We start from the raw sequence: 24908 nt of genomic DNA, 5'->3' as shown, positions 1-24908 counted from the left end.
CAGAACCCAATTAAAAATTAACCATAAGTCACAATTTCCATGCATGGGTTGCTGCAATGAAGCTCCTTCCCTTTATTTTTAAATAAAAGGTGATACATTTTTACAAAATAACAAAACATAGGTGGTTAAGTTTGACTAACCACAACACAATAAAGCTCCAAGCCCAAATGATAGCCGAGACGGGTGTCTGGCACAGTTTTCTTGCTGTTGTGTGATACCAACGAAAATTGCTGTAAACAAAACTCTCTGCCTGTTCTGCCTGTGCCAAAGAAATGGAAACACATGATGATCAGAAAAAAACCGGGCTAGAACAACATAAAACTGAGATTGACACAAATAGAAAAGGAATTAGATGATATATAAGATAAGCATCGGAGGATTTATTCCTGTTTATATAGGACAAGGGCATCATTGGCAAAGAAGCATTTACTGGTTGTTCCTAATTGCCCTCTGGAAGTCTCTGCCTGGAATTGTGGTGTTTATGATGAAAGTATCCCACAATGATGTTTAGTGAGTTTAGGAAATGTGACTCAATGCTATATTTCCAAGGTAGGGAATGCCTGCGAATGGACTCTGCAGGTGATAGCTTCCTTGCTTGCCTGCAGCCCATTCTGCTGGGTGACAGAGGCTATGGATTAGGGAGTTTGGTAAATGACACTCATAGCAGCCACTGTGTGTGTCAGTGGCGTGACAGCACAGGAACAGGCCCTTCAGCCCAACCTGTGAATGTTGGCCAGAAGGTCTACGTGAGCTGGTCCCATTTGCCTGCATTTGGCCCATCTCCCTCTCAACCTTTTCTATTCACGTCAACAGACAATCTGCTGGAGGAACTCAGCGGGTCGAGCAGCATCTGTGCGAGGAAAGAAATTGTCAATGTTTCGGGTCAAAACCCTGCATCGGGGCTGAGAGTGGAGAGGAGGGTGCAGGGTTTTGTCCTGATGCAGGGTTTTGTCCCAAAACGTCGACAATCCCTTTCTCCCACAGATGCTGCTCGACCCGCTGAGTTCCTCCAGTAGATCGTTTGTTGCTCCAGATTCCAGCATCTGCAGTCTCTTGCGTCTCCTTTCTTACTCATGTACCTGTCTAAATGTCTTTTAAACATTGTAATTGTGCCTGCCTCTACAGCTTCCTCATATAACCACCACCCTCTGGGTGAAAACAGTTCCCTTTTAAATCTTTCCCATCACCGTAAATCTATGCCCTCTAGTTTTAGACTCTCCTACACTTGGAAAAAGAGTGTGGCCATCCACCTTATCTACACCCTCGTGATTCTACAAGGTCACCTCTCAGCCTCCTATGCTCTAGTGAAAGAAGTCCTAGCCTGTCTAGCCTCTCCTTTTAACTCAAGCCCTCCAGTTCTGGTGACCTCATTGTGAATTGTTCCTGCACTCTTTCCACTATAATGACGTCCTTCCTATAGCTGGGCAACCTGAACCATGCACAATGCTCCAAGTCTGGTCTCACCAATGACTTGTACAGTTGCAACATGACGTCCTGACTCCTGTACTCAGTGCCCTGACTGGGAAAGGCAAGTGTGCCAGACGCCTTCTTCACCCTCGCCACCTGTGTCGCAACCTTTAGGGAACTATGTACCTGTATCCCTTCAGCACAGCTCCTTGAAATCACAACAAGAGAAATCACCAAATCATCTTTGGAAAAATGCTCTGATTTACTCCCTCCTGAACGGAGAAATAATTTTTTTAAGACAACTCTTCTCAAAGATGTTGCTTAATTTTCTCGTACAGTAATGCAATGGAGATTCTGCCTCGAGTTTATGCTCAAGAATGACTTGGAATGTTAACTGTAACTTATCTGGAGGTTAGTCATCCCAGCAGGACAGTGATCTAGGCTCAGCCATATTCAGCTGATTCACCGATGAGCTTCTTCCTATTACAAGTGGGGATGTTCACTGATACTTATGTAAAGTTCAATTCCATCCTCAGCAATTGTAGCCCTCCATACGTGCATGCAGCTACAACATTCAGGGCATGGGAAGATTAGGGGCGAGTAAAATGTGTGCCAAAAGTCACAGGAATGCCCATCTCTGACAAGAGAATATAATCACCTATAGATGTCGTTCAATGCTATTATTGTTCCATGTACATACACAGGGCCCTTAGGTAAGTAGCTTCAAGAGCATCCCACCACCCTAAAACCACTCTATCGGTACAAGGCACAAGTCAGAAGTCTTAGAGGGAAGTTTCCACTTGCCAGTTCAGTGGAGCTCCATGCCAGAAGTTTAACACCCATTTAGGAAAAGAAGTTAGGCTGCTCCTTCCACCAGAATCAGGTTTATTATCACTGGCATATGTTGTGAAATTAGTTGTTTTATAAGAGAGAGAAATCTTTATTAGTCACATGTACATCGAAACCCACAGTGAAATGCATCTTTTGTGTTGAGTGTTCTGGGGGCAGCCCGCAAGTGTCGCCACGCTTCCGGCGCCAACATAGCATGCCCACGACTTCCTAACCTGTACGTCTTTGGCATGTGGGAGGAAACTGGAGCACCCGGAGGAAACCCACGCAGACACGGGGAGAACGTACAAACTCCTTACAGACAGTGGCCGGAATTGAACTCAGGCTGCTGGCGCTGTAATAGTGTTACGCTAACCACTACACTACCGTGCCTGCCCTAGCAGTACTGCGGCAGTAGTGCAAGACATAAAAATTACTATAAGTTACAAAAATAAATAAATAGTGCAAAAGGGGAATAACAAGGTAGTGTTCATGGACTGTTCAGAAATCTGATGGCAGAGGGGAAGAAGCTGGTCCTGAATCGTTGAGTGTGGGTCTTCAGGCCCATTTTCATGAGCACTTTGTGACAGCAGTGTGCACCATCTACAAAATGTGCCACTGTTGCTAGACCAGGCAAAGCTAACAGCACCTGTCAAAAGGCACTACCTCTACCACCAGGAAGCCAGGGCAGCGGGAGCATGGGAACACCACCATTTGTAGGTTCCCCTCCAAGTCCCACACCACCACATAGGCACCATGACCAGGGTTTCAAGAAATGAGAACATCACCACTCTCCCACAGCAATGTGGGATGGGCAGGAAACACTGGCCTTGCCAGTGATACGAACATTTTGAAAATGAAACTAAAATATAGCATTACAGAGGGTCCTAACACAAGCAACAATGAAGATCATAGGGACGTCAGTTGTTCCTTGCATTTCAACATTTCTTACATGCAGTGGAGGGCTTGGAATTTTTGTTTACAGTCTTCACGGTGGGGCAGACAAAGACCAGGTCTGACTCAGACTGCACTCCAGTAATTTGGCAAACGGTTTTTTGATTACTGCTGAGAACTGATACCTGTGGTTATACTTGAGACAGTCAGTCTAGGATTACTCAGTGCCTTTTTGGTAGTTCCATTAATTATCCCATCCCTTATCATCCGTTCTCTGCACTGAATTTCATCTGCAGTTGCTCAGCCTGTTAAAAAAGCATGTGGCTCAGTCCTCCACCACTGTATTATACCCAACTACATAAGTTGGGAGAAGGTCTCAGCTATTCCCATTCTAGTTGTACATTAATGTCATGTAGATTTGGAGTGTTAATTTTAAAAGATACCAGAAATAGAAGCTTTATTTTCTAATTAGGATGAAAGATTTAGACATCTTCATTATTTTTATTTTACACCATTCTTTTAAAAATAAAAAACATGCTTAGGTTTACACAACACCCTTTCAAACACATTTCAACCTACACTTTCATTATCTGAAAAATACATCCAGCCCATCTGTACACAGTAAGGCCCCACAATTAGACAATGAGAAACTGGCTATTAGCCTGACCTGGGTGATATGTACTGGGGATAAATGCCATCTACAGCAATGCCTTGGTTTTTAATTTTTGGGTTCTTACAAGTGTAGCTGTAAATGTAACACTATCACAGCTCCAGCGACCCGGGTTCGATTCCGGCCACTGTCTGTAAGGAGTTTGTATGTTCTCCCCGTGTCTGCGTGGGTTTCCTCTGGGTGCTCCGGTTTCCTCCCACATTCCAAAAAGATGTACGGGTTAGGAAGTTGTGGGCGTGCTATGTTGGCGCCAGAAGCATGGCGACACTTGCGGGCTGCCCCCAGAACACTCTACACAAAAGATGCATTTCACTGTGTGTTTCGATGTACATGTGACTAATAAAGACATCTTATCTTATCATATCTTTAATTTTAAAAAAAATCGCACTTTTTCTATTCATCTGAACCATCCAATGAGGGCCTTGATTGGCGTAAGATCAACAGTGCTACCGGAGTACAGTAACAGTGGTTAAGTTACAAGAGGAGTATCCCAAGTTCTAGTCAATTACTTCAGGAATGAGTTTGAATCCATGAATTTAAATGGAAATTTAAAGAGTTAGTAATTGTAACCGTGGAAACAACAGACTGCAGATGCTGGGATCTGGAGTAAAACAAAGACAAGTTGCCGGAGGAACATATCAGGTCAGGCAGCATCTGTGGAGGCAAAGGAATAGTCAACGTTTCGGGTCTAGACCCTGCATCAGCACTCGACTTATACTGTGGTTGCCTGGCCTACGTACGATTCCAGACCAACAAAATTAGAAACTCAATGTCCTCCTCAGTTCAAAGCCATTACAAATGACATCTCGCGAAGGACTGAAAAGAACCTGGAAATTAAATACACAGATTCATCTGGTTAAAGTGTACTTTTGTACCTGCACACAAATTACAAGACAGTTCCTGTGCCATTCCACACAGTGAGGGAAGACCAAGTGCTCACTGGATAAGTCAGCAGTACTTTTGGTTCCCTGTCAGAAAATTGTGGCTTCAAGTCTGTACCAGAGCCCTCAGTACAAAGATCTGCTCATTCAAAACACAGTCCAGTACAGACTGTGGGGGAAGAAGTTAAATAAAAGCTGTGTCTGCTTTCTCAGGTGATCTCATGGCAGCATTTGGAACACCACCAAGGAAGTCATTCTATGTCCTGGCTGACTCTCATCGTTAAATCAGTATCTTAAAATAGATTCTTGTCAATGACGTTTCACTTCAGGAACTTGCTGTGTACAAACTGTTGCATTTCTCATTACTACCATCGGGGAGGAGGTACAGGAGCCTGAAGACCCACACTCAATGATTCAGAAACAGCTTCTTCCCCTCTGCCATCAGATTTCTAAACGGTCCATGAACCCAACCTCCTTATTCCTCTTTTGCACTGTTTTATTTATTTTTTGGTAACTTATAGTAATTTTTATGTCTTGCACTGTACTGCTGCTGCAAAACATTTCATGACGTATGTCAGTGATAATAAACCTGATTCTGATGTCTGAAAGTGGCAAAGTGCTTTGATTCAGCCTCATCAGTCAGAGTCATTGAGCGTTAAAGCCTAAACAGTCCATGCCGACCAATTTCCTGTGTTCGGCCCATATCCCTCCAAGCCCCGTTCCTCCATGTACCTATCCAAGTGCTTAAATTACACTATTGTACCTGCCTCACCCACTTCCTCTGGCAGCTCGTTCCATATACACACTACCCCCTCAGGTCCCTTTCAAATCTTTCCCCTCTCACCCTAATCCTATGCCCCCTAGTTTTGGACTCCCCTACCCTGGGGAAAAGACTGTTACCATCCACCTTATCTATGCCTCTCATAACTTTAAACACTTCTATAAGGTCGCCCTTCATTCTCCTACGTTCCAAGGAATAAAGACCCAGCCTGGCCAACCTCTCCCTATAACTCAGGCCTGATGCTGAGAAAGGTGCCAGTTTTGTTTTGCCTCCTTCTCAGCTGATGGGATTAGGGCCACTGAAATATCTCAGGGGTTCTTCTGAACTCCGGAGCCAAGCAGCACCGTCATTCATTCACACACAGTTTCAAGGGAAAACAACCTTCATTTGCGTCAGTTGCTCTTCACCTGAAGTGCAAGCATGATGATTCAATGTTGAAGGATATAAACAGACATACACCACACTATTCCCCTCTTCAGAAAAGGGAATATTGCTACATAAACAGGAAAACATTTATACTGAAGATTTATACACACTGATAACAAATTATGCATAATAAGTTTGTTAAAATACATTTAGCGCAATCCTGAATGTTAAGACTTGTAACAAACATGTATTCAACACTTAAAACATATTATACAAATTTTTAATGTACTTTAGATTCAAAATAAACCAACTGGAATATTTCTGTTATATCTTGGCTTTGTGCCAATCACCTTTTGCAGCAGTATGCACTTCCTTAGTCTGTGGGGTCTTCCTCTGTAGCCAAATATTCACTCATTTTGTTCCTGGCATTCCAGATCGGATCAACGTTTCATTGCTGCGTTGTTCTTTGGCCTCCACTGGTCTCTCCAGATGCTGTGCTTCTCTGCCAGCTTCCCTGTTTGACCACTTGCTGTGCATTCCTCCAGTTTTGCCTTATCTGTTTGGATTGCTGCCTTCCTGTCAGCCAGGACATTCTGCAGCTCACGTCTGCCTGGCACGAGGTACATTGCAATGAGCAGATTGCATTAACGTTATTCCAGCTTATATATCCGCAGGTGGTTCGGATTTGGGAATGAGATGCGAGATGCCTCCATAATACCACACATTCTTCCTGCAAGTCATTCAACTTTAATTGCATTTGGTTTACTCCAGGCAGGAGTTACATCAACACCAATTCTTGTGGAGGGCAGGCATTTATCTGGGGTGCATGCAGGCTTGGGGGTCAACAGCTGCATTTGTAATATGTCCTTTGAAGGCTGATCCTGTGAACTTTCTGCTGGAACTACTGCAGATCAACATCAACCGTGACCCAAGAGCTGCCTGCAGTTAGGTCTTCGATTGATCCAGTTATGAATAAAACTTATTGATCTTCCTTTCATTTGCTGCTTCCTCCTTGGGTTGATCCAAACATCACGTTATTTTTTTCTATTATGTCAGAGTCACAGTACATGCCCTCCTTAGAGCATAGAACCATACAGCACAGGAACAGGCCCTTCGGCCCACGATGTTCGGTCAGACTAATTAATCTAATTATTAAATGCCTAACTGAACTAAATCCCTTCTGTCTGCACAATGCCCATCTCCCTCCATTCTCTGCACATTCCTGTGCCTATCTAAGAGCCTATTGAACGCCTCTATCGTATCTGCCTCCATCAGCACCCCTGGCAGCGCATTCCAGGCACCCACCACTCTCTGTGTAAAAAAAAATTGCCCCGCACATCTCCTTTGAATTTACCCCTTCTCATCTTAAATGTATGCCCTCCAGTATTAGACATTTCAACCCTGGAAAAAAGATACTGGCTGTCTATGCCTTGCATAAGCTTATAAACCTCTGTCAGATCTCCCCTCAGCCTCCGCCGCTCCAGAGAAAACAACCCAAGTTTGTCCAACCTCTCCTCATGGCACATGCCCTCTAATCCAGGCAGTATCCTGGTAACCCTCTTCTGCACCTTCTCCAAAGCCTCCACATCCTTCCTATAATGAGGTGACCAGAATTGAATGCAATACTCCAGATGCAGCCAAATTAGAGTTTTATAAAGCTGCAACATAAACTTCTTGACTCTTGAACTCAATGCCTCGACTAATAAAGGCAAGCATGCCGAATGCCTTCTTTACCACCCTATCAACCTGTGCGGCCACTTTCAGTGAGCTATGGACTTGGACCCCAAGACCCCTCTGCACATCACACTGTTAAGGGTCTAGACATTAACAGTATACTGGCCCTTTACATGTGATCTCCCAAAGTGCAACACTTCACATTTGGTCAGGTTAAACTCCATGTGCCATTTCTCTGCTTGTATCTACCACTGATTTATATCCCCTGATGAAGGGTCTCCACCCAAAACATTGACCGTTCATTTCCCTCCATAGATGCTGCCTGACCTGCTGAGTTCCTCCAGCATTTTGTGTGTTGCTCTGATCTATATCCCGCTGTATCCTTCGGCAATCTTCTACACTATCCACAGCACCACCAATCTCTGTATCATCTGCGAACTGACTAACCCACCCATCTACATTTTCATCCAGGTCAGCTATATACATCACAAACAGCAGAGGTCCCAGTACAGATCCCTGCAGAACACCACTAGTCACGGACCTCCAGCCAGAATAAGTCCTATTGACCACTACTGGCTTCAATGTGCAAGCTAGTTCTGAATGCAAATGGCCAAGTCACTGTGGATCCCATGCATCTTAATCTTCTGGATGAGCCTCCCATGAGGGACCTTATCAAATGCTTTACTAAAATCCATGTATTCAACGTCCACTGCTCTAACTTCATCAATCACTCTTTAGACTTCCTTCAGTCTCCAATTGCTGTCACCAGGCTTTGTCACCAACTTCCTTCACGCTGAATGCAGGGTGTACACTTCTGGTCTCAAGTCTATGGCAGCATTTGCACACTGCCTCCACCAGGCCCATGCCTTGGTTTCCATTAGCTTCTTTGTTCCTTCTGTTCTCCCTCCCCAAAACAGTATCATTACCCTGTACTTCATGTGGAATATACTATGCCACCCACAAAGTCGATCACCACAGGCTGACCCCCAATTTCTGTCCCTTGGATTAGATTAGTTGTTGTCATATACACTGGGGTGCAATGAAATTCCTTGTTCGCATGAAGCTCACAAACAGTATACCCGTCCACTTCAATATCGATTCCACAGTTACTTCATTCTCGGGTTCAATAAACGGATCATCCCGAGAGTTTACACCAACATGAGGTGCAAAATAACCGTAGCATTGCTAAGGATTTGCAAGGTCAGCCAAGATCTTGCAGGGAAGATCCTTGAAATGTTCTGCAACCCCTTCCTGGGCTATCTTCTTTGCTGCGTTCCCCTGCCAACTTCCTTCCAGCCTGCACGTTCTCTGATCAGGTCATTGCAATTCCAGCTACAGGCTCCTCATTGCCCCTCCAATTTCTGCTCCAAAGAAAGCTGACCAGCTGTTGTACGAGACATTATTGAAGACAACCGTCACAAAGGTTCTCTATCATATATGCTGGTGATCACTCTGGCACTTCCTGAAGATTTGTTTCTGATCTTCAAAAAAACATCAAGTTTCATCTGATGATTTGGGTTGCAAGTCTGTGAGAGTCATACAACACAGAAACAGACCCTACAGCCAAGCATTAAGTACCCAGCTATACTTGGTCCATAGTCTCCTGTGCTCTGGCAATTCAATTAATTGCTTATATACTTGAAATGATGAGAGATCCCATCTCCACTGCACCCTCAAGCAGTGCACTCCAGACTACAGTAAAACCAAGTGTGAAAGAACCTCCCTCAGATCCCCTCTATACCTCTCAGCCCTTCCCCTAACCCAATTCCCTCTAGTTTTAGACACCTTTTATTTACTTTTATTTAATGAGAACATAACCATGAGACCATAATCATGAGACATAGGAGCAGAATTAGGCCATTCGGCCCATCGAGTCTGCTCTGCCATTCTATCATGGCTGATTTATTTTTCCCTCTCAACCCCATTCTCCTGCCTTCTCCCTGTAACCTTTGATGCCCTTACTAATCAAGAACCTATCAACCTCCGCTTTAAATATACCCAATGACTTGGCCTCCACAGCCGTCTGTGGCAATGAATCCCACAGATTCACCACCCTCTGGCTGAAGAAATTCCTCCTCATCTCTGTTCTAAAGGGACATCCTTCTATTCTGAGGCTGTGCCCTCTGGTCCTAGACTCTCCCACTACTGGAAACATCCTCTCCACGTCCACTCTATCCAGGCCTTTCAATATTCGGTAGGTTTCAATGAGATCTCCCCTCATCCACTCCACTCCACTGAATACAGGGCCAGAGCCAGCAAACGCTCCTCATACATTAACCCTTTCATTCCTGGGATCATTCTTGTAAACCTCCTCTGGACCCTCTCCAAGGCCAGCACTTCGTTCCTTAGATATGGGGCCCAGAACTGCTCACAATACTCCAAATGTGGCCTGACCAATGCCTTGTAAAGCCTCAGCATTACATCCTTGCTTTTATATTCTAATCCTCTCGAAATGAATGCTAACATCGCATTTGCCTTCCTTACGACCAACTCAACCTGCAAGTTAACCTTTAGGGAATTGTGCACTAGACTCCCAAGTCCCTTTGCACCTCCGATTTCTGAATTTGCTCCCCATTGAGAAAATAGTCCACGTCTTTATTCCTTCTACCAAAGTGCATGACCGTACACTTCCCTACGCTGTATTCCATCTGCCACTTCTTTGCCCATTGTCCCAACCTGTCCAAGTCCTTCTTCAGACTCCCTGCTTCCTCAGCACTACCTGCCCCTCCACCTACCTTTGTATCACCCGCAAACTTGGCCACAAAGACCTCAATTCCATCATCCAGATCATTAACATGTAACGTGAAAAGTAGCAGACCCAACACCAACCCCTGAGGAACGGCAGGATGGTAGTGTAGCGGTTAGCATAACGCTATTACAGCGCCAGCGATTGGGGTTCAATTCCCATTGCTGTCTGTAAGGAGTTTGTACACTCTCTCCGTGACTGCATGGGTTTCCTCCCACATTCCAAAAGATGTAGGGGTTAGTAGGTTAATGTGGTGGTGTGGGCTCATTGGGCCAGAAGGGCCTGTTACCATGCTGTATAAATAAAGTTTATATCAGTTTTAACACCACTAGTCACCGGCAGCCAACTAGAAAAGGCCCCCTTTATTCCCACTCTTTGCCTTCTGCCAATCAGCCGATCTTCTATCCATATCTATTTGAGTGAAAGCTCTTTTTCTTCCGAAAAAATAAACTTGTTGGCTACATTTTCCATTATTTTTGAAATGGGCCTTTCAACTTATCACTACATGAGATGCTTCTCACTTTTTCTCTGAAATACAGATTACTTAAGTTCACTCAGAAGGGCTTCGATATTCAAAAACAAGATAAAGAATGAATGCTGGATTTGCTGTTAGCTGGATGTCAGTATTCTTGTTCTTCCAAATGATTTGCATAATTTTATAACTGAGTTGACTGTTCAGGCAACATATTTCATGCCTCATTTAGTACCCTTGTCAGCCATTTTAACATATCTCAATTCTAACTCTGCTCGATTCTCCTGAGTATTTAGTTTTCTCCATCAGAAACCGATTTTGCTGTTTTCTTTTTACCCATATCTGCCAACCACTCCCATCCAATTCCATCAGAGACCGTTCTGATTGTTGAAGTACTAGTTGCAGTTTCACCCTTTCCCGATATTTTGAGCTGCCCTGTTTGTGAAGATATGATAAGATTTCTTGATTAGTCACACGTACATCGAAACACACAGTGAAATGCATCTTTTGCGTAGAGTGTTCTGGGGACAGCCTGCAAGTGTCGCCACACTTCTGGCGCCAACAAAGCATGCCCACAGCTTCCTAACTTGTACGTCTTTGGAATGTGGAAGGAAACCAGAGCACCCGGAGGAAACCCACGCAGACACAGGGAGAACGTACAAACTCCTTACAGACAGCAGCCGGAATTGAAAAACTGGCGCTGTAATAGCGTCATGCTAACCGCTACACTACCATGCCTGTTTTCAACAAACATTGTGTAATCCCTAATTTTCAAACACTTCCCTACTCACACTCCTCCAAACAGGTTGCCTCTGGTGCACAGTTGGGAGGGTATCCCAGCATTCAGACAAAGTTGTCACCATTCCAGGTAACCATTGTGTAGCAAAGAGGACAATCTGGGTGTTCCCAAACCAGAAACCACGGATGAACTGGGAGATCCACTCCTTATTGAAGTCTAGGACTGCATCCTTCAAATCAGGTGATCCTGACTTACACAAGAAATCGAGATACGACCTCCATAAAGCTATCAGAGATGCTAAGAGACAATATCAGTCCCAGACCAGCTGTCAGTTGTGGCAGGGCTTACATGCTGCAACGAGCTACAAAACGAAGTCCGGCAGCATTGAATTCGACGACAACAGCGCCTCACTTCCCAATGAGCCTAACGCACTCTATGCACGTTTTGAACAGAAGGGGAGTGGTTTGTCACCACCCGCCCCGACAGCCTCCAATGCACCTGAACCCATGGTCACCATTGAGGACATAAGATCAGTCTTCCAGAGAGTGAACCCTAGGAAAGCATCTGGCCCGGATGGTGTCCCTGGCCGTGTCCTCAGATCCTGCGCAGATCAGCTGGCGAGGGTATTTGCAGATATTTTTAACTCTGCTTCAATCTGAGATTCCCATCTGCTTTAAGAAGACCACTATCATCCCGGTACTTAAGAAAAACAAGGCAAGTGCCTTAATGACTACCGCCGGGTGGCTCTGACATCGACCATCATGAAGTGCTTCAAGAGGCTGGTCATGGCACACATTAACTCCAGCCTCCCAGAAAACCTTGACCCACTGCAATTCACCTATGTCGGAATCAGTCTACGGCAGACGCCATCTCCCTGGCCGTACACTCATCTCTGGAGCATCTGGACAGTAAAGACACCTATGTTAGACTACTGTTTATTGACTACAGCTCCACCTTCAATACTATAATTCCAACCAAACTCATCACCAAACTCCAAGACCTGGGACTAAACACCTCTCTTTGCACTTGGATCCTTGATTTCCTGACCAACAGACTGCAATCAGTAAGATTAGGCAGCAACACCTCCGGCACAATTATTCTCAACACTGGTGCCCCACAAGGCTGCATCCTCAGCCCCCTAACCTATTCCCAATACATTCATGGCCAGATTCTAACTCCATCTACAAGTTTGCAGATGGTACCACTGTAGTGGGCCAAATCTCAAATAACGATGACTTGGAGTACAGGAAGGAGATAGAGAGCCTAGTGACATGGTGTCATGACAACAACCTTTCCCTCAATGACAGTAAAACAAAAGAGCTGGTCATTGACTTCAGGAAGGGGGGGCGGTGCACATGCTCCGGTCTATATTGATGGTGCTAAAGTTGAGAGCTTCAAGTTCCTGGGAGTGAACTTCACCTATAGCCTGTCCTGGTCCAACCATGTAGATGCCACGGCCAAGAAAGCTCACCAGCGCCTCTACTTCCTCAGGAGGCTAAAGAATTTTGGAATGGCCCCGTTGACCCTCACCAATTTTTGGCGATGCACCACAGAAAGCATCCTATCCGGATGCATCACAGCTTGGTACAGCAATTGTTCTGCCCTTGACCGCACAAAACTGCAGAAAGTTGTGGACACAGCTCAGCACATCACAGAAACCAGCCACCCCTCCATGGACTCTGTCTACACTTCTTGCTGCCTCGGTAAAACAGCCAACATAATCAAAGACTTCACCCACCTCAGACAGTCTCTCTTCTCCCCTCTCCCATCTGGCAGAAGATACAAAAGCGTGAAAACACATACTACCAGGCTCAAGGACAGCTTCTATCCCACTGTTATAAGACTATTGAACGGTTCCCTAGTATGATAAGATGGATTGTTGACCTCACAATCCACCTTGCACCTTATTGTCTGCCTGCACTGCACTTCCTACTTTATTCTGTATTCTGTTATTGTTTCACCTCGTACTACCTCAATGCACTGTTGTAATGAATTGATCTGTATGGATGGTGTGCAAGACAAGTTTTTCACTGTACCTCGGTACATGTGACAATAATAAACCAATTTACCATTCATGGAATGCATGGCACTTGACATACATTCTTTGATATCATTAACTTCAAATGGTAGTCAGAGCACTGCCCTGGGATTATTCAGTTGATTTATTCCTCAGCCACTGAACAAATGGTGAACTGCATGTTTCTGCCAGCCATCAACAAAAAGTGCCGGAGGAACTCAGTGGGTCAGGCAGCATCTGTGGAGGGAGATGGACAGTCGACGATTCGGGTCGAGACCCTTCATTGGGACTGGAAAGAAAGAGGGGAGACGGCCGGTGTAAAAAGGTGGATCAAGAACTGGCAGGTGATAGGTGGATGCTGGTGATGGGCATATGATGGTGGGAATGATGTCAGAAGCTGGGAGGTGATGGGTGGAAGTGACAAAGGGCTGAAGAAGATGGAATCTGATAGGACAAGGCAGTGGACCATGGAATAAAGGGAAGGAGGTGGGGAGGGGAACCGGAGGGAGGAACGTGTGGGTGAGGGGCAGATGGGGAGGGAAGGACATGGGTGATGGGGGGGCGGGGGGGAAACAGTTGGATCAGGAGGAGAGAGGAAAATAACAGAGAAAAAAGGGACAGAGGGGGAGCAGTTGCTGGACGTCTGAGAATTCGATGTACATGTCAGCAGGAGACTGCCCAGGTGGAATACAAGGTCTTGTTCCTCTAATTTGCACTTGGCCATGGAGGAGGCCATGGACAGACAGGTTGGTGTGGGAATGGGAAGTGGAATTAAAATAGGAGATCCCGGCTGGTACATCGGACGGAGCAAAGGTGCTGGACGAAGCAATCCCCCAACCTGCGTCGGGTCTCACCGATGTAGAGGAGGCCGCACCGGGAGCACCGGATGCAATAAATGACCCTGATGGATTCACGTGAAGGACTGCCTCACCTGGAAGGGCTGTTTAGGGCCCTGGATGGTGGAGAGGGAGGAGGTGCAGGGGCAGGTGTAGCACTTTCCGCAGTTTGCACGTGAGACCTTCCACTGTTCTCCTTTTTCAGAAAATGGGGTTTTCTCCCACTGCAACAGATGGAGCCCTCACCCACATTTCCTGCACTTCTGCCCTCACCCCATTGCCCCCTCCCAGGCCCAATAGGGATAGAGTTCCCCTTGTCCTCACCTACCACTCCACCATCCTACGCATCCAACATATCATTCTCCGCAACTTCTGCCACCTACAATGGGCCCCACCACCAGGCACGTCTTCCCCTCCCCTCCTCTCCTCTCTCTGCCGCCTTTGTCAGCCATGTTCTGTTTGCTTCAGAAATTGGTGCCCAATGTCCAATTATAACAATAGGCTACAAGCAATGTGCTGGAGGGACTCAGCGGGTCATGCAGTGTCTGTGGGAGGAAAGAAATTTTTGACATTTCCAGTCGAAACCCTGCATCAAGACCCCCCACCTGTGGATGCTATAACAATGGGCTGCTTTAAATAGCAGAATGGAAGATGCGAGTTTTCCCTGATATTGCAGAAGGCAGGAGGCCAAGTTACCAATCATGTGACCACCATTACTTGACCTGGTCGGAACAGAGCCCAAGAAACTCATCTCTGTAGCTGGAGCCTGTTCAACTCCTGCACGTTTCTCAGTGTCATTTCCATTGGAACCAATTTTCGTTGACCTTACAAGAAGATCCTGCGTTTTAAAACAATTGGTAGCGGTTAGCGTAACGCTATTACAGTGCCAGCGACCCGAGTTCAATTCCTGCCACTGTCTGTAAGGAGTTTGTACGTTCTCCCCGTGTCTGCGTGGGTTTCCTCCGGGTGCTCCGGTTTCCTCCCACATTCCAAAGACATACAGGTTCAGAGCTGTGGGCATGCTATGTTGGCACCGGAATAGTGGTGACACTTGCAGGCTGTCCCCAGCACATTCTCAGTAATGCAAAAAGACGCATTTTATTGTGCGTTTCAATGTGCGTGTGACTAATAAATAAATATCTCATCTTACCTCATCACTTAACTCAGGCACTGATCTGTCCCTCAACGTTGTCCAAGAACGTTCTGAAATTACACCGTCATGCAATGTCCCTCAGACTATCTACGTAGGCCCCAACTACTGCTTCTGGCATCAAGTTACAATACCAAACTTAGAACCATAGAAAACAACAGCACAGAAAACAGGTCATTCGGCCCTTCTAGTCTGTGCCGAAACATTATTCGGCTAGTCCCATTTACCTGCCCCCAGCCCATACCCCTCTAGACCTCTCTTGTCCATGTATCTATCCAATTTACTCTTAAAAGTTAAGAGTGAGCCTGCATTTACCACATCAGATGGCAGCCCATTCCACACTCCCACCACTCTCTGAGTGAAGAAGTTCCCTCTAATGTTCCCCCTAAACCTTTCCCCTTTCACCCTAAAGCCATGTCCTCTCGTACTTCTCTCTCCTAATCTAGGTGGAATGAGCCTACTTGCATTAACTCTGTCTATGCCCCCTCATCATTTTGTAAACCTCTATCATATCTCCCCTCATTCTTCTCCACTCTAAGGAATAAAGTCCTAACATGCTCAGTCTTTCCCTGTAACTCAACTCCTGAAGACCCGGCAACATTCTTGTAAATCTCCTCTGCACTCTTTCAATTTTACTGACATCCTTCTTGTAGTTCGGCGACCAGAACTGCACACAATATTCTAAATTTGGTCTCACCAATGACTTATACAACCTCATCAAAACATTCCAACTCCTATACTCAATACTTTGATTTATAAATGCCAGAATGCATTCTAACTCTGAAATATTTCAGGTGGAACTGGGTTGAAAGGCACGTTTAGCTTGGCAAAAGTTTTGCGAAATGGGACACCTATTGTACTGCCTGGTGCAAACATGTTTGCTGGCATCTCCAAAACACTGAGGCCAACTTCTACCAATAAGATGGCATCTTCCCTCTGCCACTCAGAGATCACTGCCTTTCATTCAACTGCAACACCTGCAGTCTCTACAACACTGTTAGCCTCAAGTCCAAATGCTCCATAAATACTAACAGCCTAGTGCTTTATTTTCTTTTCTGAATTTTCCAATATATTCCACTTGCGTTACTTCTGCTATCTTGCTTAGAGCTCCTTTGTATGTACTAATATTTTAGTTTTGAGGAAGCTTTTACAAATTTCCAACTCACACTGGTCTACTTTCTTGGGATTCCCATATGTATGTCTCTTGGCTAGTGGAGGCTATTGTGGGCTTATTTTGAATTTAAAACTTGAAATAAACACTGACTTTAAGTGTGGCAGTCAATCTTCAAATATGCCACAAATCACATTTCCGGACACAACCACATGACAAGATGTCTTAAGACAGCAGCAACTTACCACAGGTCAATGCAAATTTTTATATCACCAATCTAAGAGATAGATATCTTTATTAGTCACATGTACATCAAAGCACGCAGTGAAATGCATCTTTTGCGTAGAATGTTCTGGGGGCAGCCCACAAGTGTCGCCACGCTTCCGGCGCCAACGTAGTATGCCCACAACTTCCTAAACCGTACGTCTTTGGAATGTGGGAGGAAACCAGAGCACCCGGAGGAAATCCATGCAGACACGGGGAGAATGTACAAACTCCTTACAGGCAGCAGCGGGAATTGAACCCAGGTCATTGGTGCTGTAAAGTGTTACGCTAACCACTACACTACTGTACACTACTCCCACCTTACTTCATCTAATCCAATAAATATTCCATTTGATTCTGCATAGATGTAACTAACTTCTGCTAAATGCATCCAATTTCTGTTAACTTAGGTTTATGTTAACTTAGGTTTATGTTAACTTACATTTGTCGTGTTCGTAATGCACTGTGCTGCAAAAGGCTAATTTTCATGGCATTTCTACCCTGTATATGTATGCCTTTGACAATGGCTCAAGTTCAAGTTCATTCATACCAACAACTCCAAGAAGTCTCTACAGAACAGGCCAAGAAACTGAGGGGCAAAAATTAAGCTGTCTCACCATCATCGCGGCAGACGGAGGAAGGTGTGATTAGTGTGACAAATTCACTGAGGCAGTTTCCAATACAAATATAGTAATAGAAATATAATTAATTCTTTTACAGTTAAAAATTAAGTGCATGTAGATCCAACTATAAGAGGAGATAAATTACAAACATAAATGTTTGCAAAACAGGCACCTGGAATAAATGAGAGTATCCAGCCATTAAAGTGCCGAGGTTTGAGACAGGTGAGACAGCATGGCCACTTTATTATGTTAGAATAAGGTATGGGCATTGCGAGTGTAAGACGTTATGTATTGCCCACCACTAATTGCCTTCCAATTTGACTATTTGTCAAGCCGTTTCAAAGAGCAATTAAGAGTCAACCAATTGGGAGCCACAAAATGGACAAACGGCAGATTCCCTTCCCCAGTTCACATTAGTGAACCAGATGGTATTAAAATGTCCATCTGCTAGCTTCAACAGACTGCAACATTAAAAGCTTTTTTTTGTACCAGACTTATTTAACTACCCAAATCTTAACTCCCCAGCTACCTTGGTGGGATACAAACTTGCTTCGCTGGATCACTGGTCCAGACATCTGGATAATAGTCAAGAAACCTCAGCCAGTGCAGGCTCATTTCTCATTCATCTAGCTGAAGTTTGACACAAAGTTTGGGGAAATATTATTGATGGACTAGATGAGAGAAAATAATTTTAAAGTAATGAAAACAGCAAAGCATGCAAGAATCAGAACAAAATGAAATCCCTCGTGATTATTGCAGTCAGATTGACATCACAGAACTGACCAAACAGAAAACCAATGGGACATTTTTTATGCCTAACCTACATAGCTATGGCAACATCTTCTTCCTGTGAGTGGGCACAACCCAGAATAATACCACAAGCACGGATTTTGCAGCAGTAAGGCATTTAACACCATCTGTGAGCTTAACATGCATGTTTAGGTTTTTATTTTTTGTCACAAGTTTACGAGAGTGCTGACGATTTACTTTGCAGTGGAGGTAGACGGTGCATCCAGTACCCATGAGAACGAGAGAAGCTACAGTGAAAACCCTTCACAAGGTTTCACAACTGTGACAGAGGAAGCACAGAGAAGTAAAATGTAAAGGCAGAAAACCGCAGATGGGGAAAATCTGAATTGAAAACAAAACACAGAAGACACTCAGCAGATCAGGCAACATCCATGGAGAGAGAAACAGGATTAACCTTTCAGGTCAATGATCTTTTAGAGCTGGCATAGACACTATTTATTATTCATCTAAAATTGCCCTATGTCACTTCAAAGAGCAAACCAAGGGTTAAACATATTGTGGGTCTGGGAGTCACACACTGGGCAAGGATGACATTAGAAACTGGGAATTTCCTAGGAGTGAATATCACCAATAGACTGTCCTGGTCCAACCATGTAGATGCCACGCCCAAGAAAGCTCACCAGTGCCTCTACTTCCTCAGGAGGATAAAGAAGTTTGGCATGTCCTCTCTGACCCTCACCAATTTTTATGGATGCATCATAGAAAGCATCCTATCTGGATGCATCACAGCCTGGTACGGCAACTGCTCTGCCCAGGACAAGGAACTGCAGAGAGATGTGGACACAGCTCAGCACATCACAGAAACCAGATTCCCCTCCATGGACTCTGTCTACACTTCTCGCTGCCTCGGTAAAGCAGCCAACATAATCAAAGACCCCACCCACCCCGGGCATTCTCTCTTCTCCCCCTCCCATCGGGCAGAAGATACAAAAGCCTGAAAGCACGTACCACCAGGCTCAAGGACAGCTTCTATCCCGCTGTTATAAGACTACTGAACGGTCCCATAGTACGATAAGATGGACTCTTGACCTCATAACCTACCTCGTTATGACCTTGCACCTTATTGTCTGCCTGCACTGCACTTTCTCTGTAACTGTAACACTTTATTCTGCACTCTGTTGTCTTACCTTGTACTACCTCAATGCACTGTGTAATGAAATGATCTGTATGGATGGTTTGCAAGACAGGTTTTTCACTATACCTCAGTACACGTGACAATAACAAACAAATTCCTACTGTGGAATGGTCACTGACCTGAAAAGTTAACTCCAGACCCTCACCACAGGAGGTGCTTGACCTGTTGAGTGTAGTTGAATTAAATATCAAATCATGAAGGAAGTGGGAAAGATTGTGTCTTCTAAATTAAGTATTGAAAACATTACAACATTAACACTGGAGGGAATGAAATTGCACACATACCAGGTAATGTTCAGCACCAGTGTCTAACTGGCAGCAGCAATCATCAATCTTAAAGGGTCACATACGCATGCAATGAGAAGACTCAACTTCTGGTGGGTTTGATGCATGGATCCCACATGGTATGAAATTGCTGCATCCCATTTAACGGATTTCAGATGGTACCACAGAGAAGGGCACTTCAGGATCAGAATCAGGCTTTTTATCACTGACTTACATGATGTGCAATTTGTTGTTTTGTGACAGCAGTACAGCGCAAGACATAAAAATCTATAAATTACAAAAATAAATAGTGCAAGAAAAGGAATAATTAGGTAGTATTCACGGGTTCATGGACCATTCAGAAATCTGATGGCAGAGGGGAGGAAGCTGTTCCTGAATCGTTGAGTGTAGGTCTTCAGGCTCCTGTACCTCCTCCCCGATGGTAGTAACGAGAAGAGGGCATGTCCCGGGTGGTGAGGGTCCTTAGTGATGGATGCTGCCTTCTTGAGACACTGCCTCTTGAAGATGTCCTCAATGGTGGGGAGGGTTGTGCCTGTGATGGAGCTGGCTGAGTCTACAACCCTCTGCAGCCTTTGCCTTAGGCACTTTGCAAATTTCACTTTCAAACTACTTTATCAAAGTGTCTGGTAGAAACCTTTGCTTACAGTTTAAAAAGCACCAACAATATCCATTCCCAATGCAATCACGTTGTTTGTGCGCCTCACCCAATGCAGGCGGACCCCGTGTTATGTGGGGGGGGGATGCGTTCCTAGAGAACTGTCCATAGAGATTTTCCGTAACGTGAAGCTGCATCACTTGTGCACACATCAAGAAAGACGAGTTGAAACAAAAATTGCATTGATGCTTTATCACACAAATTCCGTGAGTGCAAATTTTATTCCGTATTTCAAAGATCTGGGTAGTGATTTGTGAGTTCTGCAAGGCAAACTTCCGTTACCCAAACGGCCATAACATGGGGGTCGGCTGCATGTCAAAATTTTCCAATTGAAATGTTGCGCTACACATTGAATAATCCTTGTGTCTGATTACTTCTCCTATGAACATACGATGCACGGTCATCAAAAGCCAGCTATGGTCCAAAAGTGACAGTAAATCTGATGCAACTTACACCGACAAACCGTGGTCCTCTTTGCTAACAGTTAATGCTAACTCAAGGTTAGCAAAGGGGACCACAGTTAAAATGCAATCTTCCTTGCAACATGTATCATAGAGTCATAGAGCAATACAGCATGAACACAGGCCCTTCGGCCCAACCAGTCCATGCCAACCACAGTGCCCACCCAGCTAGTCCCAATTTCCTGCATTCGGCCCCTATCCCTCCAAGCCCCGTCCCTCCATGTACCTATCCAAGTGCTTCTGAAATGACACTATTGTACCTGCCTCACCCACTACCTCTGGCAGCTCGTTCCATATACTCACCACCCTCTGCGTGAAAAAGTTGCCCCTCAGGTCCCTTTCAAATCTTTCCCCACTCACCCTAAACCTATGCCCCCTAGTTTTGGACTCCCCTACCCTGGGGAAAAGACTGTTACCATCCACCTTATCTATGCCTCTCATAGTTTTAAACACTTCTATAAGGTCGCCCCTCATTCTCCTACGTTCCAAGGAATAAACACCCAGCCTGGCCAACCTCTCCCTGTAATTCAGGGCCTCGAGTCCTGGCAGCATCCTTGTAAATCCTTTCTGCACTCTTTCCAGTTTAACCACATCTTTCCTATAAAAGGGCGACCAAACCTGTACACAGTGCTCCAAGTGTGGCCTCACCAACAAATTATACAACTGCAACATAATGTCCCAACTCCTGTACTCAGTGCCCTGACTGATGAAGGCCAGCGTGCTAAATGCCTTTTTCACCACCCAGTCTACCTGTGATGCCGCTTTCAACAAAAAAGCTATATCAAAATGCTATATATCCTATGACTGGCTCATTGGTGTTATTACTTACAAATTACTATATTCTGAAGTTTAAAATCCAATGTTAATAGCAGATTACCTCATCACATATGAAATAATCAACTTCACTCACCTGGGCATGAGAGATCAAATGAGAGACACCAATGGTATTCTAGATTGCCAGCCCGGAAGCAGAACATCCATTTGCCAAGTTATTATGACTTAACTGTGTGGAGCCACTCTGGAATAAACAGATTAAACAGTCCATTAGACAAAGCAAATGGAAGGAATGAGCAAGAGCAAAGACTGGAAACTTAGATATCTTTATCTTTATTGGTCACGTGTACATCGAAACACACAGTGAAATGCATCTTTTGTGTAGAGTGTTCAGGGGGCAGCCCGCAAGTGTCACCATGTTTCCAGCGCCAACATAGCATGCCCACAACTTCCTAACCTGTACGTTTTTGGAATGTGGGAGGAAACCGCACCACCTGGAGGAAACCCACGCAGACACGGGGAGAACATACAAACTCCTGACAGACAGCGGCATGAATTGAACCTGGGTCACTGATGCTCCAGAAATTCTTTCAGCGCAATGTGGCTTCAAACCTCTACTCGCCCACTGAAAGAGTACGATTCATGCCACATGTAAAATACTTATCAGAACATCTCTAGTTGTACATGGATCCTGTAAATAATCAAGCTACACAACTCCCTGAAAAGCAAAAAAAAATCTGCAGATCGTAGAAATTGGAAATATGAAACCGAAAATGCCAGTAAATCAGTCAGCATCTGGGGAGAAGTAAACAGTTAACATTTCAGGTTAACGACTTCAGAAATGGGAGGGAAACTCCTTTTGAAATTTATCTGAAACTATCTGATTAAAAAAAATAGCATGGGTTCCTCACAAAAGTTTTTGAAAACAGTATCCTGGCACATAGCCAATGTGCCATTAAAAGATGAATCCACATTTGCTTGGTTGAGGAGTTAGAAACAAGCATCTGGGTCAACTGCAGAGGTCACATGAGTCGGGCAGCAAACTGAATTCTGAACTGTTGACAAGCGCTGAGAAACTTTATTCACTTCACATTTTTTTTTGCTCTGGATGCTTCACTGGTAGCTCCACTAGTTGTACAGCACAGCCAGGAGCAAAAGAGGTCTTGCATATGAATGCAATGTGCTGGAGGACATTGAAGGATGAGGGAAGGGGTTATTCCCACCCTACTCTCCTCCCACCCAAACCCTCACTGAAGTCTAGAGGTGGTCAAGTTCCGACTTCCAACTCTCCAAGGAAGAAAGTAACTTGAAGAGAAACTTAGATGAGGAAAGTGCAACCTTCCATTCTCTTCTTCCTCACTGAGTATAGTTGGGAGTTGCCATTGTATAAGTCGTTGGCGAGGCTGCACTTGGAGCACTGTGTACAGTTTTGGTCACCCTGTTATAGGAAAGACATGGGCAGGCACGGTAGTGTAGTGGTTAGCGTAACGCTATTACAGGGCCAGCGACCTGGGTTCAATTCCAGCGGCTGTCTGTGAGAAGCTTGTACGTTCTCCCCGTGTCTGTGTGGGTTTCCTCCGGGTGCTCCAGTTTCCTCCCGCATTCCAAAGACGTACGGGTTAGGAAGTTGTGGGCATGCTATGTTGGCGCTGGAAGCGTGGCGACACTTGCGGGCTGCCCCCAGAACACTCTATGCAAAAGATGCATTTCACTGTGTGTTTCAATATACATGTGACTAATAAAGATATCTTATCTTAAACTGGAAAGCGTGCATAAAAGATTTATGAGGATGTTGCCAGGACTAGAGGGCCTGAGTTATAGGGAGAGGTTGGCCAGGCTAGGTCTTTATTCCTTGGAACTTATGACAATGAGAGGCGACCTTATAGACATATTTAAAATTCTGAGAGGCATAGATAAGGTGGATGGTAACAGTCTTTTCCCCAGGGTAGGGGAGTCCAAAACTAGGGGGCATAGGTTTAGGGTGAGAGGAAAAAGATTTGAAAGGGACCTGAGGGGCAACTTTTTCACGCAGAGGGTGGTGAGTATATGGAACGAGCTGCCAGAGGAAGTGGGTGAGGCAGGTACAAAAGTATCATTTAAGAAGCACTTGGATAGGTACATGGAGGGGCGGGGCTTGGAGGGATATGGGCTGAACACAGGAAATTGGGACTAGCTGGGTGGGCACTGTGTTTGGCATGGACTGGTTGGACCGAAGGGCCTGTATCTGTGCTGTTATGCTCTACGACTCTTTGACTCATATGCTTATCCAACCTCCCCTTAACATACTATATAACTCCTCTACTGGTGTGTCCACATTCTCACAATTTTTGGGCAAGGATCATCTGAATATCTCCATCAGATTTCTTGGTGACTATCCTGGAATGGTAGTCACTAGTTATACTCATCCCCAGAAGTGCAACATTTTCTCTGTACTCACTGTCAAAACCTTTCATAATTATAAAGGCTGCCATTGAATCATCTCTTTTGAGAAGAGAGATACAATTTGATCATCCTGACAATAATATTATATACACTCAGTCAGCCTGATGCCCATCATATTTTAGCCAGGGTCAATGAAGGATTGGACCTTGATGTAGTCACAGAATTATTCAGCATGGAAACAGGTCCTCCAGCCTGAGTCATCCATGCTGACCAAGATGTCTACTGAGCCAGTCCTTGATGCACAAGAGCTATCCCGCACACCCTTCCTAAGCTCCCCGCCTGGTCATGCAGGACAGCAGTACAAACAGAAAGCACAGGTTTCAAAGAATTATCACCCTCAGAAAAAGACTTTGCTTCACTACAGTCTTAAATAACCACGTAATCCACGAAAAGACAGGCGTGGCATTCGCACTTGTTTGGGTTTAAACTGCACCTTTGATTTGGAGAAAGTGTGTGGAGCTGAAGTTGGTTAATGAGAGGATGAATCAGATTATAAAGCTTAATCTCACCTTAATCCCCCCACTACTTCACCCCAGAGGAATTGCCTGTTCCACCGACTGCCATCTCCCACTATCTGTTACGAGCTGAGACTAAACTTGTTTGTTTCCTTCCCAGTTCTGATGATCTCAGATTTGAAACATTCACCGTTTCTTTTTCCACACATGACATCCAACCTGCCAAGTTTTTCCAGCTGTTTCTGATTTATTGTCAGATAGGACGTTGGTTGTGGCCCCAACCGTGACCAGATGGTACGTTGGTTGTGGCACCAATCATGACCAGATGGTATATTGGTTGTGGCCCCAACCGTGATCAAACAAGTGAAGGAATGGAACTTCTGGGCTTAATAACATCAGTTTGCAACCAGACTTGCCCCTGACAGTTTGCACT

General features: G+C 44.9%; 1 protein-coding gene across 2 annotated transcripts in view; it reads right to left on the bottom strand.

Moving 5' to 3' along the window:
* thrb (thyroid hormone receptor beta) overlaps window positions 1–24908 on the bottom strand; it is a 188534-nt gene that overhangs the window by 142160 nt on the left and 21466 nt on the right. For both annotated transcript variants that reach the window (XM_052015770.1, XM_052015771.1), the window contains exon 2: window positions 21715–21822. The gene's annotated coding sequence lies outside the window, so the exon portion shown is untranslated. The remainder of the gene's footprint in view (window positions 1–21714; window positions 21823–24908) is intronic.

Source organism: Pristis pectinata, chromosome 5 (assembly GCF_009764475.1).
Source record: "Pristis pectinata isolate sPriPec2 chromosome 5, sPriPec2.1.pri, whole genome shotgun sequence".
Taxonomy (NCBI): Eukaryota; Metazoa; Chordata; class Chondrichthyes; order Rhinopristiformes; family Pristidae; genus Pristis; species Pristis pectinata.
This window is presented reverse-complemented; position numbering and strand designations above follow the sequence as displayed.